The 14,831-nt window shown below is 40.8% G+C and overlaps 1 long non-coding RNA gene across 1 annotated transcript in view; it reads right to left on the reverse strand.

Moving 5' to 3' along the window:
• LOC118027271 overlaps nucleotides 1-13,014 on the reverse strand; it is a 46,733-nt gene extending 33,719 nt beyond the window's left edge. The window contains exon 1 of the long non-coding RNA XR_004683785.1: nucleotides 12,986-13,014. This is a non-coding gene — a long non-coding RNA (uncharacterized LOC118027271). The remainder of the gene's footprint in view (nucleotides 1-12,985) is intronic.
• Nucleotides 13,015-14,831: the final 1,817 nt, after the last annotated feature.

Below are 14,831 nucleotides of genomic sequence, written 5' to 3' on the forward strand. Positions count from 1 at the left end.
TTCTTCTTCTTCTTCTTCTTCTTCTTCTTCTTCTTCTTCTTCTTCTTTTTTAACATATAATTTATTATTTGTTTCAGAGGTACAGGTCTGTGATTCAACAGTCTTGCACAATTCACAGCGCTCACCATAGCACATACCCTCCCCAATGTCTATCACCCAGCCGCCCCATCCCTCCCACCCCCCACCACTCCAGCAACCCTCAGTTTGTTTCCTGAGATTAAGAATTCCTCATATCAGTGAGGTCATATGATACATGTCTTTCTCTGATTGACTTATTTCGCTCAGCATAACACTCTCCAGTTCCATCCATGTCGTTGCAAATGGCAAGATTTTATTCCTTTTGATGGCTGCATAATATTCCATTGTGTGTGTGTGTGTGTGTGTGTGTGTGTATATATATATATATATATATACCACATCTTCTTTATCCATTCATCTGTCGATGGACATCTTCACTCTTTCCACAATTTGGCTATTGTGGACATTGCTGCTATAAACATTGGGGTACACATACCCCTTCAGATCCCTACATTTGTATCTTTGGGATAAATACCCAGTAGTGCAATTGCTGCATGCGGAAGAATGAAACTGGACCATTTCCTTACACCATGCACAATTTAATTTTATCTTTCTTAAAAATAAAAACAAGTCCAGTGGAATCCCAACGTAGCAGAAATATCCAAAGTTAAAAATCTTTAAATTACTCCAAAAACTAGTGGGTCCATGAAAATAAGCTGAACTAAAAAAACTCTGAAAATGGTTCTGTTTATTCCCAAAACCTTCCTGGGAAAGAAGTGAGAACTGGATCTGTTTAATTTCAAGTCTAAAAACATACCCCATTCTATTGAGTTTATTACACCATTAAGTTGAAGATTAGGGAGCCAAAATGACAAAATTACAAATCATGCTTTGCACCTAAACCAAAGCAGATTGTGAAGTTTCTCCAAATTTATCAGTTACCCCATAAAAGATGCTAATCTGAGACCCACCAAAACTTTCTCCATACCAAAATATTATGGTGATTTTGTATCTAAGCAACTGTGATTTCTAAGAAATATATAATATGGTCCCAAGCCTAGCAACTTTCAATTTTATCAAAGCCCTTATTTTTATATGCCTTGAATGCATTTAGGTTGCTGGCTTTGGATTTGTTCTGATTGCTCATGACACTGTTTTTAGTCTGTTGTTAAATGTTGTGTCGTCATTTCTTGTGAACAGTCAGAGACCAAGAGACATCCAGACAAAACTCTCTTTCTAAACCTAGATCAGCTGCTAAGTGATCTTAATTCACCTACAATGTCAAAAACAGAACACCACCACCAAAGTTCTCTATCACTTTAAAGTGAAGAATTATGTTAAAGATAATTTTATTGACAGGATAAAGTGTTTCATGTGTATTCCTAGCTCTCTTTATCATCTTCCAGACCTGTTCACAGAGTCTCAACCAGGTATTTTCCACCTCTCTCCTGCAGCAAATCCCGAGCTTTTGGAAGCATTATAGGAATGACTGTGTCTGGCAAGCTTGCATTGCAATGGGAAGGTTTCATATGTGAACTTCATGTGAATATATGTGCAATAAATAACAGTGGACACTCAAGCAGGCTTGCCTAATGATACTAATCTTTTTATAATACTTTTTCTTTTGAAAAGTAAGATAAAACACTCATTATGTACAGGATATAGAAAGGGAGAGGAACACAAAATCAATCAGATATCCCTCATGTAATCTTTGGTGGTCATTTGGCCAGTCTAGGAAATCTTTAAAGCAGGAGTAGTTTTGGTCATCTTCTGATTTTCCCTTGGGAGTCTTCCCATAGTCAATGCTGCCTTCACTTCCTACATTCCCTAACCAGGTATCTGGTATCATTTCCAATGTTGCATTTCACTTCACAGAAAGCACTTTCTGCTTTCTCTTAACTGAAAGACTCTGCCTGACTCATATGTAAATACAAGGAGTCCTCACTTTGCACAGTTCTAGTATGTATGAATTTCAGTTACCACTGTGTTAAATGTGACTAATTGCATCAAGTTCAAACTTTGCTATTTGCTCTTCAGTCCAAAGATCACCACATAAAAGATGTGCATTATGATCAGTGACCAACCATGTCACTCCCTTCAGAGTCTGCCAGTGACTAGTCACCGCATCTGTTATCAGGTCATGCACGGACAGCAAAGTGTGTGGTTGTGTGGCCTCCTTGTCTCCCAGGGATAAAACCACATGGCATTTTACAGAAATGAAGAATCAAAAGAGAGAATAAGCCAACAAAGATGAAAGTATAGCTGATAAAAAAAAAAAGTGGAAACACTGAAAGTGAAATTCAAATTGTAAGTAAGTGGAGTTATAGAAATAGCTGACTGTGGGAAATGTGGATGCTACCCTTACTGGAGAGACTCTAGACATGCAGCCAGATGAGCTTCAGAAAGGTGAACTTACACACAAAAATTAGGAAAATGTCTATGATGGAAAGGATAAAGATGTTCTGGGGAAGTAACACCACCACCAACAACAACAGAAATTCGTATTAAAGGAACTCTCAGAGATTTTTCATGACATTGAAGGTTCACAGGATAGAATGTTGGAGGCTGATCCAAACTGGTTGATCCTTAGGAAGGACTATGGCAACCAGCCAAGGCACAGCAAAGATGCTGGCTCCATGGAGTAAGTTAAATGGAAAAAGAAGAAGACAGACACTGCTCAGATCCCTCTTAATCAGCTTTTTACAAAAAATCAAATTCTTTAATTTCAATGTTTCTAAGGTTTTATTTATTTATTTATTTACTTACTTACTTATTTTTATTATTATGTTCAGTTAGCCAACATATAGTACATCATTAGTTTTTTTTTATTAAAGATTTTATTTTTATTTATTTGACAGAGAGAGACACAGCGAGAGAGGGAACACAAACGGGGAGTAGGAGAGGGAGAAGCAGACTCCCTGCCGAGCAGGGAGCCCGATGCGGGACTCGATCCCAGGACTCCAGGATCATGACCTGAGCCGAAGGCCGTCGCTTAACCAACTGAGCCACCCAGGCGCCCATATCATTAGTTTTTGATGTAGTGTTCAACAGTTCATTAGTTGCGGATAACACCCAGTTGTCTACGGCCAAACCACCCTGAAAGCCCCCGATCTTGTCTAATGTTTTAAATTACAGTGTACTAAATAGATACTAGTTTTGCTATTTTTTTTCATTTTCCTGTATATTTATAACCAATAGGGAGAGAGTTCTTAATATTTGGATAAGTTAACATCTTATCCCTTCTATGGCATGTTAAAAGCCCATAGTTAGGCAATGTATGGGTGACTCATTTGCTTAAGCATCTGACTCTTGATTTCAGTTCAGTTCATGATCTCAGGGTCGTGAGATCAAGCCCTAAGTCAGGCTCTGTGCTCAGCTGGGAGTCTGCTTGAGGACTCTCTCTCTCCCTCTCTCCCTGCCACTCCCACAACTCACAAGCTGTCTCTCTTTTTCTCTCTCTCAGATAAATAAACAAATCTTTTTAAAAAGCCCATGGTCATTCCTATACACCAACAACAAGACAGAAGAAAGAGAAATTAAGGAGTCGATCCCATTTACAATTGCACCCAAAACCATAAGATACCTAGGCATAAATCTAACCAAAGAGGCAAAGGATCTGTACTCAGAAAACTATAAAATACTCATGAAATAAATTGAGGAAGACACAAAGAAATGGAAAAACGTTCCATGCTCATGGATTGGAAGAACAAATATTGTGAAGATGTCAATGCTACCTAGAGCAATCTACACATTCAATGCAATCCCCATCAAAATAGCATCCACTTTTTTCAAAGAAATGGAACAAATAATCCTAAAATTTGTATGGAACCAGAAAAGACCCCGCATAGCCAGAGGAATGTTGAAAAAGAAAAGCAAAGCTGGTGGCATCACAATTCTGGACTTCCAGCTCTATTACAAAGCTGTCATCATCAAGACAGTATGGTACTGGCACAAAAACAGACACATAGATCAATGGAACAGAATAGAGAGCCCAGAAATGGACCCTCAACTCTATGGTCAACTCATCTTTGACAAAGCAGGAAAGAATATCCAATGGAAAAAAGACAGTCTCTTCAACAAATGGTGTTGGGAAAATTGGATAGCCACATGCAGAAGAATGAAACTGGACCATTTCCTTACACCACACACAAAAATAGACTCCAAATGGTTGAAAGACCTCAATGTGAGACAGGAGTCCATCAACATCCTAAAGGAGAACACAGGCAGCAACCTCTTTGACCTCAGCCGCAGCAACTTCTTCCTAGAAACATCGCCAAAGGCAAGGGAAGCAAGGGCAAAAATGAACTATTGGGACTTCATCAAGATAAAAAGCTTTTGCAAAGTAAAGGAAACAGTCAACAAAACCAAAAGACAACCAACAGAATGGGAGAAGATATTTGCAAATGACATATCAGATAAAGGGCTAGTATCCAAAATCTATAAAGAACTCATCAAACTCAACACCCAAAGAACAAAGAATCCAATCAAGAAATGGGCAGAAGACATGAACAGACATTTTTCCAAAGAAGACATCCAAATGGCCAACAGACACATGAAAAAGAGCTCAACATCACTTGGCATCGGGGAAATCTAAATCAAAACCTCAATGAGATACCACCTCACACCAGTCAGAATGGCTAAAATTAACAAGTCAGGAAACGACAGATGTTGGCGGGGATGCGGAGAAAGGGGAACCCTCCTACACTGTTGGTGGGAATGCAAGCTGGTGCAGCCACTCTGGAAAACAGTATGGAGGTTCTTCGAAAAGTTGAAAATAGAGCTACCATATGATCCAGCAATTGCACTACTGGGTATTTACCCCAAAATACAGAAGTAGGGATCCGAAAGGGTACATGCACCCCGATGTTTATAGCAGCAATGTCCACAATAGCCAAACTGTGAAAAGAGCCAAGATGTCCATCGACAGATGAATGGATAAAGAAGATGTGGTATATATATATATACAATGGAATATTATGCAGTCATCAAAAGGAATGAGATCTTGCCATTTGCAACGATGTGGATGGAACTGGAGGGTATTATGCTGAGCGAAATAAGTCAAACAGAGAAAGACATGTATCATATGACCTCACTGATATGAGGAATTATTAATCACAGGAAACAAACTGAGAGTTGCTGGAGTGGGGGGGGGGGGGGGAGGGAGGGGGTGACTGGGGGATGGACACTGGGGGGGGTATGTGCTCTGGTAAGTGCTGTGAATTGTGCAAGACTGTTGAATCTCAGATCTGTACCTCTGAAACAAATAATGCAATATATGTTAAGAAAAAAAAAAGAAGAAGAAGATAGCAGGAGGGGAAGAATGAAGGGGGGGAATCGGAGGGGGAGATGAACCATGAGAGATGATGGACTCTGCAAAACAAACTGAGGGTTCTAGAGGGGAGGGGGGTGGGAGGATGGGTTAGCCTGGTGATGGGTATTGAGGAGGGCACATTCTGCATTGAGCACTGTGTGTTATGCACAAACAATGAATCATGGAACACCACATCTAAAACTAATGATGTAATGTATGGGGATTAGCATAAGAATAAAAAAATTTTAAAAATAAAACAAAATAAATAAAAAATAAAAATAAAAATAAAAAAAAAAAGAAAAAGCCCATGGTTAGTACCATTACATAAGGAATAGTTTAGGATACCCTAAAGCAAAGACAACAAAAATTACAACTTCAGGATTGTGCCACCTGAACTAGACCACAAAAACAACCATCATAATGTTTTAATTCAGTTAACCTGAAAGATCTACACTCTTACTGATATCTTTTCTAACCCTCCAGCTTCATCTCTCTGCCATTCTCTTTTGTTCTCTCTTTTCACTCAGGCTCATGCTCTTTCTTTAAAGGAATTAATAGTTGGGTCACCTGGGTGGCTCAGTCAGTTGAGTGTCTGACTTGTGACTTTGGCTCAGGTCATGATCTCAGGGTTGTGGGATCAATCCCCACATGGGGCTCTGCACTCAGCAGGGAGTCTACTTGAGATTCTCTCTTTCCCTCTCCTTCTGCCCCTCTCCCCACCCATGCTCTCTCTCTCAAATAAATAAATAAATCTTTTAACAAAAATAATAGTAGATGTATGAAAGTATAAAGAGTGTTATAATGAACTCCATGTACTCACTGACCAACTTGAAACAAAAAGCAGAGTTATAATATAGCTAAAGCCCTTAGTGTTCCCCTCCTAAACTGCATTTCCCTCTATCATTCCTGCACACCAACTACAACCATGATCCCATATTCTATGTTCATTGTTTCCATTAATTTTTTAATTTTTTTTCTTTAGCAACTAGCCTGTTCCTTGATTCTTGAACGTTTTCTGCTCCTCACTACTTTAACACAAATTTCTTTAACACAAATTCTCTTCTCTGCTTAGGTGCTCCCTACCCCAGTTACCACCTGCATTTTATTTACGTCTCAACTACATCATCACTTTCTCTGGGAAGCATCCTTTGTCCTCTCACTAGGTCAGGTCTTGCACTGCAAGTTCTCAGGGTACCTTGCATCTCCCCTCTATGCCGGGTATCTCAAGTGTGATTTCACTTTTATTTGTGTCGTTTTTCTATTAATAGATGTCTCCACTATGATCTGGTAGCAGGAATCATGTCTGTTTTCACCCAGCACTCTATCCCTGGCACCAAGTTCAGTGGCCAACACATAGAAGACATTCAATCCTGATTGAATAAATGTGGGCAAGACTTTCCTTAATGTCAGACACTTTTGGAATCTCTCATAAGTATTTGAAAGATCAAAGCCCTCTGGCCACAAATTGCAGACCCCTCCTCCTGAAAAAAAGCTTTGTAAAACCTTATACCAGCAATGACTAATGAAAACCCTACACGTAGATCCCCAGAGGTAATGGAATTTGTCCCACAGCACTAAAGAAAACTGGCAAAATTCAAGCAGCTTCTAAAGCTAATTTTCTTTCTTCTGAAGCCTAATTCATAGATTAGGAAGTTTGTTTCTATAAAAAGATGGCACAGACACCCCCACATGACCCAGGGGTGATGATGATTTCAGCAGAACTTGAAAGAAATGGAAGGTGTGCCTGGTAGAGAAAAGGAAAGTGACCCAATACACTCATCAGAGGCCTGCTGGATTAGGAAATCTTTTAGGAGGTAGCAAAAATGAGGCCATGTAAAGGTTTCTTGCTCAACAGCATGCATTTTTAATGAGACTGCTTTGTACTTTCTAGCCCTTCTCCCCCAAGGACCTCAACTCCAGACTTCTCACAACTTTCTCTCCCTGCCACTGTCACATCTACACACGTTTGCTCATTAATCAGCACTAACCCTTGTGAAAGAAGCACCTCCAAAATTTTGTTATCCCAGTTCATGTTAATTACTGGGATAGTCCCACAGAATCCTGAGGGAAGTCAGAGTCCTCTGTGCATGAAAGTGCCTCTGCAGAGGCTAATATTAGGATTTTAAAATACCACTTTTTGAGATCCAACATGCTTGGTCTGAACAAATCCTGTAAAGAATGTTTCCATGTAGAGGGCAATGCATTTCTTACATGAAATTCTCTGGGGTTCCATTGGCTTAGATTTGGGGCCTTTTAGGTGTAGAGAGGAAAGTTTCCATAGGGTTAAAGTAGGTGTTCTAAATTTCAGGTTTATGAATGCACTGGGATGGGGGACGCGGGGGAGGTAGACTTCCATGAAATTTTAGGTGTATTTATAAGTACGCTAGTAGTGTAGTAGCTGGTACATTTTTTTTCTGTAGCAAGAATGATAGCATTTATTAGACCCTTAAAGAAGTTCATAGCTTCAGAAAGAACCATATTATTGGGCTGATGACTTAACTGCTAAGCTAATCCCTCAATTTGATTGGCCAAATTGCCTTAGAAATTGCCACATGCTGATAGTGAAGGAGCTGTCTCATGACAGAGGAGCAAGATTGGAATTTTGAGGGAGACAAGTATCATCCCTGCCTTTGTCTTCCTCATCGTTACTGTAGCAGGTTTCCGAGATGGCCATAGATGTTTTACACTAGGAAATAGAGCATATTTGGCAGAAATGCCAAAGAAACCTGGGCCTTAGAATCAACACAGACAGTAACATTAATTGGACAAGAAGCCTCTGAGATCCAAAGTAGTCCCCTACCCAGGATGCCATCTCCATTAGAAGGCAATGAAAGGCATCTTCAGCAGGCAAATTGGAACCAGTGGGGTGTTGGACCCAGCTCCTATAAGCTCAGGGGGGTCAGTCATGAATCTCTTCTCAGCAATGTGCTCCATGACATCACCTTGGCAACGTGACACCGCCCATGGTGAGAGTATCTACATCGTGGAAAACAGCAAACACTACAAATCAGGGCCTTTGTTCTCAGAGATCTAGTCATTAAACATTTACCAACACACCACTGACTATACCCATTCATGGTGGGGGGGGCAGGGACTGGTTGTCTTGGGGCCACACCTATGCATTCGATGGAGGCCTTGAGAGGACCTGAGTATAGAAAATATAAGGTTCCTTTCCATAAATAATTACAAAATAAAAGCCATACTAAATGATAAAACAAAAAAGTACATATACACCAAATTTAAAGGCTTTTTAATTATTTTGAATGCAAAATTATGAATATGTTTATGAAGATGGAAGTCTGCACCATTATCTGGTATCCCCATGTTGATGGTTCTCTAACCTCATACTTTGTCTGTGTGTTGAGTATCCAGTACAGCTGTGAACGCAGATGGAATTTTATTTTGCTTTCTCAAACAAGAAGCATATTCTTTACTGCTCCAATGACCACAGGCCTACATTTTTCAAGGTTTCCCAAACAAGGTGGTGGTTTTTTTGTTTGTTTTTGGTTTTGGTTTTGGTTTTTTGCTACTGTCAGAATCTCCTGACTGGTTAGGTTGCCAAACAGTAACAAAATGGCTTGGCTAATATAACCTGGATGGGCCTAAATGAGGCACTTTGGCTGAATTCCTGGAGTCAGTCTCCCAAGTCTGGAGGCTGCTATGTGCTAATGTCTCCTCCTGTGATTAAATCTGCCCCAGAAAGTGCAGGGGAAAACCCAGGGAGAATAAACCAGATTTCACTCTGCCCTGACTTCAGCAGCTCACCCAGTGCTCTGAGCCACCAGGGCAGCCCAGAGGCTAGCAGATGTCTGGAGGACTGAAATATATGAATCTCCAAATTCACACGGGTTACACTGTCAAACACATCTCAGATTTGTAACCAAACATCTCCTCGGTTATTGATTATGTTAGTTTGTGTTTGCTAAGAAGTGAATGACAGGATGGGATTAGAAGTCCAAGAGATTTTTGGGGGGAGGCATCCAGGGAAGTTAGGAACCATCTTCAGCCCACACTGCAGGTCTGGCAAATGTGGGAGGAGAGAGGGAAGGGAGAAGAATTGGGCAAGGGGAGGTTTGGACTACAGCACAATCCCACGTCAGGTTCAGACCAGCTGATGCTGAGGCCTCCATCCATAAGAATCACCCACAGGATTCCTGTGTCTCACTAGAATGGACTTGCCTTAGGGCCAGTGTCCTGCTCAGTCTGGCTGAGAGCAGCCCACAGTGAGCCTGGCCTCAAGTGAGCATGAGTTCAAGTGAGCATGATGGTGGATTTGGAGGTCCATGGCTGTGCTATTGGCCACTTATGTTCCTTCAGCAGGTCTCAGTGTTGTGCTGTTTTGGCCACCTCACTGGTCATTGCCATCCTTGCATGGATGGCTTGTCAATGAATTAGCTTATTTTTTTAATAGTAGGAACTGTGATAGAGATGAAGCTCCTGTGTATAGAAGTGTGAGAAACATGAGGTCATTCATTCGTCATAAATATCATCTTAGACCTGCCAATCACCCAAGAAAATGTCTGCACTCAGACTAGAAATAAGAACTGGGTAGAGGTTCTTCTAAGGCTATCTCATTGTTGACTTTGACGTGGCTCATAATGTACAAAGTATACAGAACACAATCTACAAGGACAGGAAACTGAGGACATGTAAGGAGTTGGGAAGCCCGGAGCTTGGATAAAATGTAGATCCATCCTTGGGATTCAGAGTGTCCTCTCTGCTCACATTGGAGAAGAATGGGTAGGAATGATGATGACTTTGTCCATCAGAAACCAGTGCTCTTACTGGGTATTTACCCCAAAGATACAAAAGTAGGGATCCGAAGGGGTACATGCACCCCGATGTTTATAGCAGCAATGTCCACAATAGCCAAATTATGGAAAGAGCCAAGATGTCCATCGACAGATGAATGGATAAAGAAGATGTGGTATATATATACAATGGAATATTATGCAGCCATCAAAAGGAATGAAATCTTGCCATTTGCAACGACGTGGAGGGAACTGGAGGGTATTATGTTGAGCGAAATAAGTCAAACAGAGAAAGACATGTATCATATGACCTCACTGATATGAGGAATTCTTAATTGCAGGAAATAAACTGAGGGTTGCTGGAGTGAGGGGGGTGGGGTGGGAGGGATGGGGTGACTGGGTGATAGACACTGGGGAGGGTATGTGCTCTGGTAAGCGCTGTGAATTGTGCAAGACTGTTGAATCTCAGATCTGTACCTCTGAAACAAGTAATGCAATATATGTTAAGGAAAAAAAAAAGAAGAAGAAGAAGGTAGCGGGAGGGGAAGAATGAAGCGGGGGAAATCGAAGGGGTAGACGAACCATGAGAGACGATGGACTCTGAAAAACAAACTGAGGATTCTAGAGGGGAGGGGATGGGGGAATGGGTTAGCCTGGTGATGGGTATTAAAGAGGGCACGTTCTGCATGGAGCACTGGGTGTTATGCACAAACAATGAGTCATGGAATACTACATCTAAAACTAATGATGTAATGTATGGGGGTTAACATAAGAATAAAAAAGAAAGAAAGAAACCAGTGCTCTGTATTTTATATTTCCTTTATCTAACTCCCTCTTTACCCTCTATAACATTAAAAAAGTCTTCTAGAAAATTCTAGTTCTTAAAATTCAAGAGTTCAGAAAAGTGGTCTTCATTTACTCCTGGGACAGAGTTTTAGAAAGAAAGCCAATGCAGTGGTGGCCATAGTAATTAATGGGGAGAAAAAAAAAACCCATGGGATAGATGAGATTTAAGAATAGAGGTAGATGTGCTTGGCCCAAATACCTTGTCTTACTTTGGCAGTCTCTTATGAAGACTAAAACTTTAGAGAGTCTCCATTTTGTTTTAATAAGGTAGTTCAATTTCCTTAGACAGATTATAAAAACATATGCATATTAGTGAACCAAAGGCTCACTACACAACACTTTTTGCATAGGGTTCCATAGCCACCATCATAGATTTAGGAACTTAACAAACCATTAACTCTTCCAAGCAACCTTGTGGAGGCTTTCTCTGATATTTCCAGCAGCCCAGCCCCATTGTCCCTCAAAGGCAGCAACTACAGTCTTAGATCAGTGGTATGGGGCACTTCAGAAACTGACTGTGACCTAGTCATTTCTTAAGCAAATGTGTCATTCTACCTTGCTCTCCAGTAGGAATTGAAAAGGAGATTCTCTCAGTTCAATTCACAGAAGAATCAGAAGTCCAGAAAAAGCAGACTCTCTCTCTCTCCCTCTCATGAGTCCACTACAATATAAAGGTTGAATGAATGAACAAATGGATGATGCAATCAGGAGGTGAGAATTTAGACCAATTTCAACCTTACTTTCTAACATCTTATATAGCCAATCGAACAAAGAACTGGATTTATACCTGGGCAATGGACAGTAAAGCAGAGATGTCCCCAGATTTCTTCCCAAGCCTGTTCCAGATAGTAGGAGACATAAGAAGAGCGCTTGATTTCCTCCATGCATTTGGGACTCTGATCCTTTTAACAGATGAATGATAATTCCTTATGTTTGCTTAGTGTTTCATAGTTTTGAAAGCAACTTTATATGTAACCTTATCTAAGATTTACAACAGACTTACTTGTAAAATAGGAACTACTCACACATCTCCATTATCTCCAAAGAGGAAACTAAGGCTCAAAGAAGTGAATTAGCTTGTTCAAAGTCAAGCAGGCAGAGAGCATTATAGCTGGAGTAATGGTAGAGCAACAACAACAGCAACCACCTATTGAGTGCTTATTTTGTACTAAATACTAAGTACTTTACATAGATTACCTCTAATTATTAAAAGAATCTTGTAAGGAAGGTATTCATGTGTTCATTTTACATCCTTCAGAGGAAGCAGCAAAGTGCTTTTTGTATCTAGATCCTCAAGGAACATTAGTGGATTGACTTATTGGACAGAGATAATACATAATATTTTGGCTCAGTCCAAATCCATTAAACTCTTAGGAAGTGATTCAGAATTTTACAGAAGTATAGTTGAGCAGCAAACAGAAAAGGGGGGGGGGATATTAATTCAGCTGATTAGTTTTCTAGTTGTCTCAGCTGTTGTACACAAGTATAAATTTTTGGCCTTTATTTTTACTTTTGATTAAATCCCTCTCTGTCAAAGTTGGACTAATCTTTGGTGGAGTCAGATATGCCATAGTTTTCTGCAGGATCCCCAGAGCCTTAAAAATTCTTCCCAACCAATCATCTTTAATTGATATTCCACAAGTTAGCCGAGCCACCATAATTATAGTCTGAGTACAACCTAATTAAAATAGAATAGAATTTACCAGTGGTTCTCTTTTGACCTGCCATCTATCATTTACATCTTAGTGTGAATAAATATTTTGAGCACAGGTTTTGATTAGAGAGGCAGACAGGAAAATAAAGTAATATGAGTTGGGATGGGAGAAAGAGGAGGACATAGACCAGATAAGAGGCGGGGCTCATAGAAAATGTAATGCATACTTTTGACAGAGCCTATTGTATTTACTAGGAGTAAATCAGTGCACAGTCACATACAATCATTTCATTCATTATTCCCCATCTGCTTCACCGATTTCTCATACCCCTTCCACCAACATTCCCTCACTTTGCACACTCACACTCACATACACAGATAAAAGAATAGACACTCCCAACTTACCCCGAGCATGTGATTCAGACACGAGGATAAATCTGTCACCAGCATGGGTCCTTCTACAGTTTAATAAAAGAAAAATAGCAGGTATGATAATAAGCAATGAAGCAAAACCACTAACATCGCAGGAAAAAAATAAGAGAAAAATATACTGACTGCAAATATGTTTTATTGCTACTATGGTTTACTAAAGTCCCTGCTGTTACTCCTTTCCTTGGAAGGCTTAAATAATACAGTCAACTAAATACTTGGGTGGCCTAAAGACAGATATAATTATTGGGAGAAGGGTCATGGTTATAGATTACTGGAGGTGCTCTTATGTCTCCAAAACCAGAATGGTTGTAAGCTGTAGAGAAAGTAAGCCAGGCATGTGAGTATATTTGTATTTGTGGACTGAGGGTGTGGCTCTGTGCTTTAGAATATGACCCCCAGGAGTCCTTTTCCATTCTTCCTCAAATTTCATTCTTCAAAACACAGAAGCTTTCCAATGATTCCTGGGTCTCTCAAACCTAGTACTCTTCCTTCTCAGAAACCTTAAGGCTCATTTGACTCAGACTGTAATAGAGCAGTGGCAACCTAGCTACTGTTCAGTGAGCACTTGATGATGTGGTTTTGTTTTCCAGAGCCCAGTAAACAAGACTGTATAGGTTTAGCTACATTTTGGCAATCTCTTGGTCCTATCACCACAGGATCTGATAAGGGTGTTTGGAGTAGCCTCCTCTAAAGCTTTACATCTGGCAGAACTGAGTGTGACCCATTGGTTCAACACACGAAAAAACATTCAGGAAGGGCACCTGGGTGGCTCAGTGGGTTAAGCATCTGCCTTTGGCCCAGGTCATCATCCCAGGGTCCCAGGATCAAGCCCCATGTCAGGCTCCCAGCTCAGCGGGAAGTCTGCTCTTCCCTCTCCCTCTGTCTCTCCCTCTGCCCCTCCCCCTGTTAATGCTCACTCTCTCTCTCTCTCTCAAATAAATAAATAAAATCTTAAAAAAAATTCAGGAAATGTAGCCTCATTGATAAAGAGGCAGGAGACCTGGGAGCTCTTTGTAACATGATTTGGGTCCCAGTTCATTTGTCTGCCTCTTCCCACAAGCAAAAAGGGTTCAGCCATCATGGATCCTTGGTAGGATGCAGCTATGGGGTCCCCACTTGAGTGCAGGTTCATAAGCCGCAGATGGAGTGACCAACATCTCGGTCTGCCTAAGACCGAAGGAGTTCCTGGGATGCAGGGTTTTCAGTTTTAAAACTGAGACAGTCTTGGTCAAACCAGGTAAGTCAGTCACCCTAGCCATAGAAGACCAGGGCAGAGTAGGGCCCCATAGGATTTAGGACTGATTCTTGGTCAGAAGGCACACAAAAGCCAATCAATAAAGTGTCGGGGTTGGGGTGAGAGGGAGGACTGACACTTGGGTTGTAAAAGTGTCCTCCAAAATAATGAGCTCCCTGGACAAGATACTTCCTCCAGTTGGTTCAGAATGATTCTGTAGCATCAGTTCATAACTATGGAAGATTTTCTGCATACAATTCCAAAAAAGGAAAGGGATGAGAATCTAATAAGAAGAGGCTCTAAGTCCCTGAATAAGAGAAACATAGAAACAATCATTGGTGACTCAGCAAAGACCCATGCAACCCACACCCCCAGGGCTCCCAACCAGCTAATAGTGCCTCTACTTCAACAGGAGAATGCCTCCAGTGCAGGGCTGAAGAGTGTAAGGAAGGCCCCTGCTGTAGACTGAATGTCCATGTCCCCCACCACCAACAATTCATATACTGAACTCCTAACTCCCAGTGTGATCATATCTGGAGTGGGGCTTTTGGGCTGTGCTTAGGTTATTACAATGGAGCCCGGAAA

The sequence above is a fragment of the Mirounga leonina genome, unplaced genomic scaffold, assembly GCF_011800145.1.
Source record: "Mirounga leonina isolate KUSES-001 unplaced genomic scaffold, KU_Mleo_1.0 Mir_366, whole genome shotgun sequence".
Lineage (NCBI taxonomy): Eukaryota > Metazoa > Chordata > Mammalia > Carnivora > Phocidae > Mirounga > Mirounga leonina.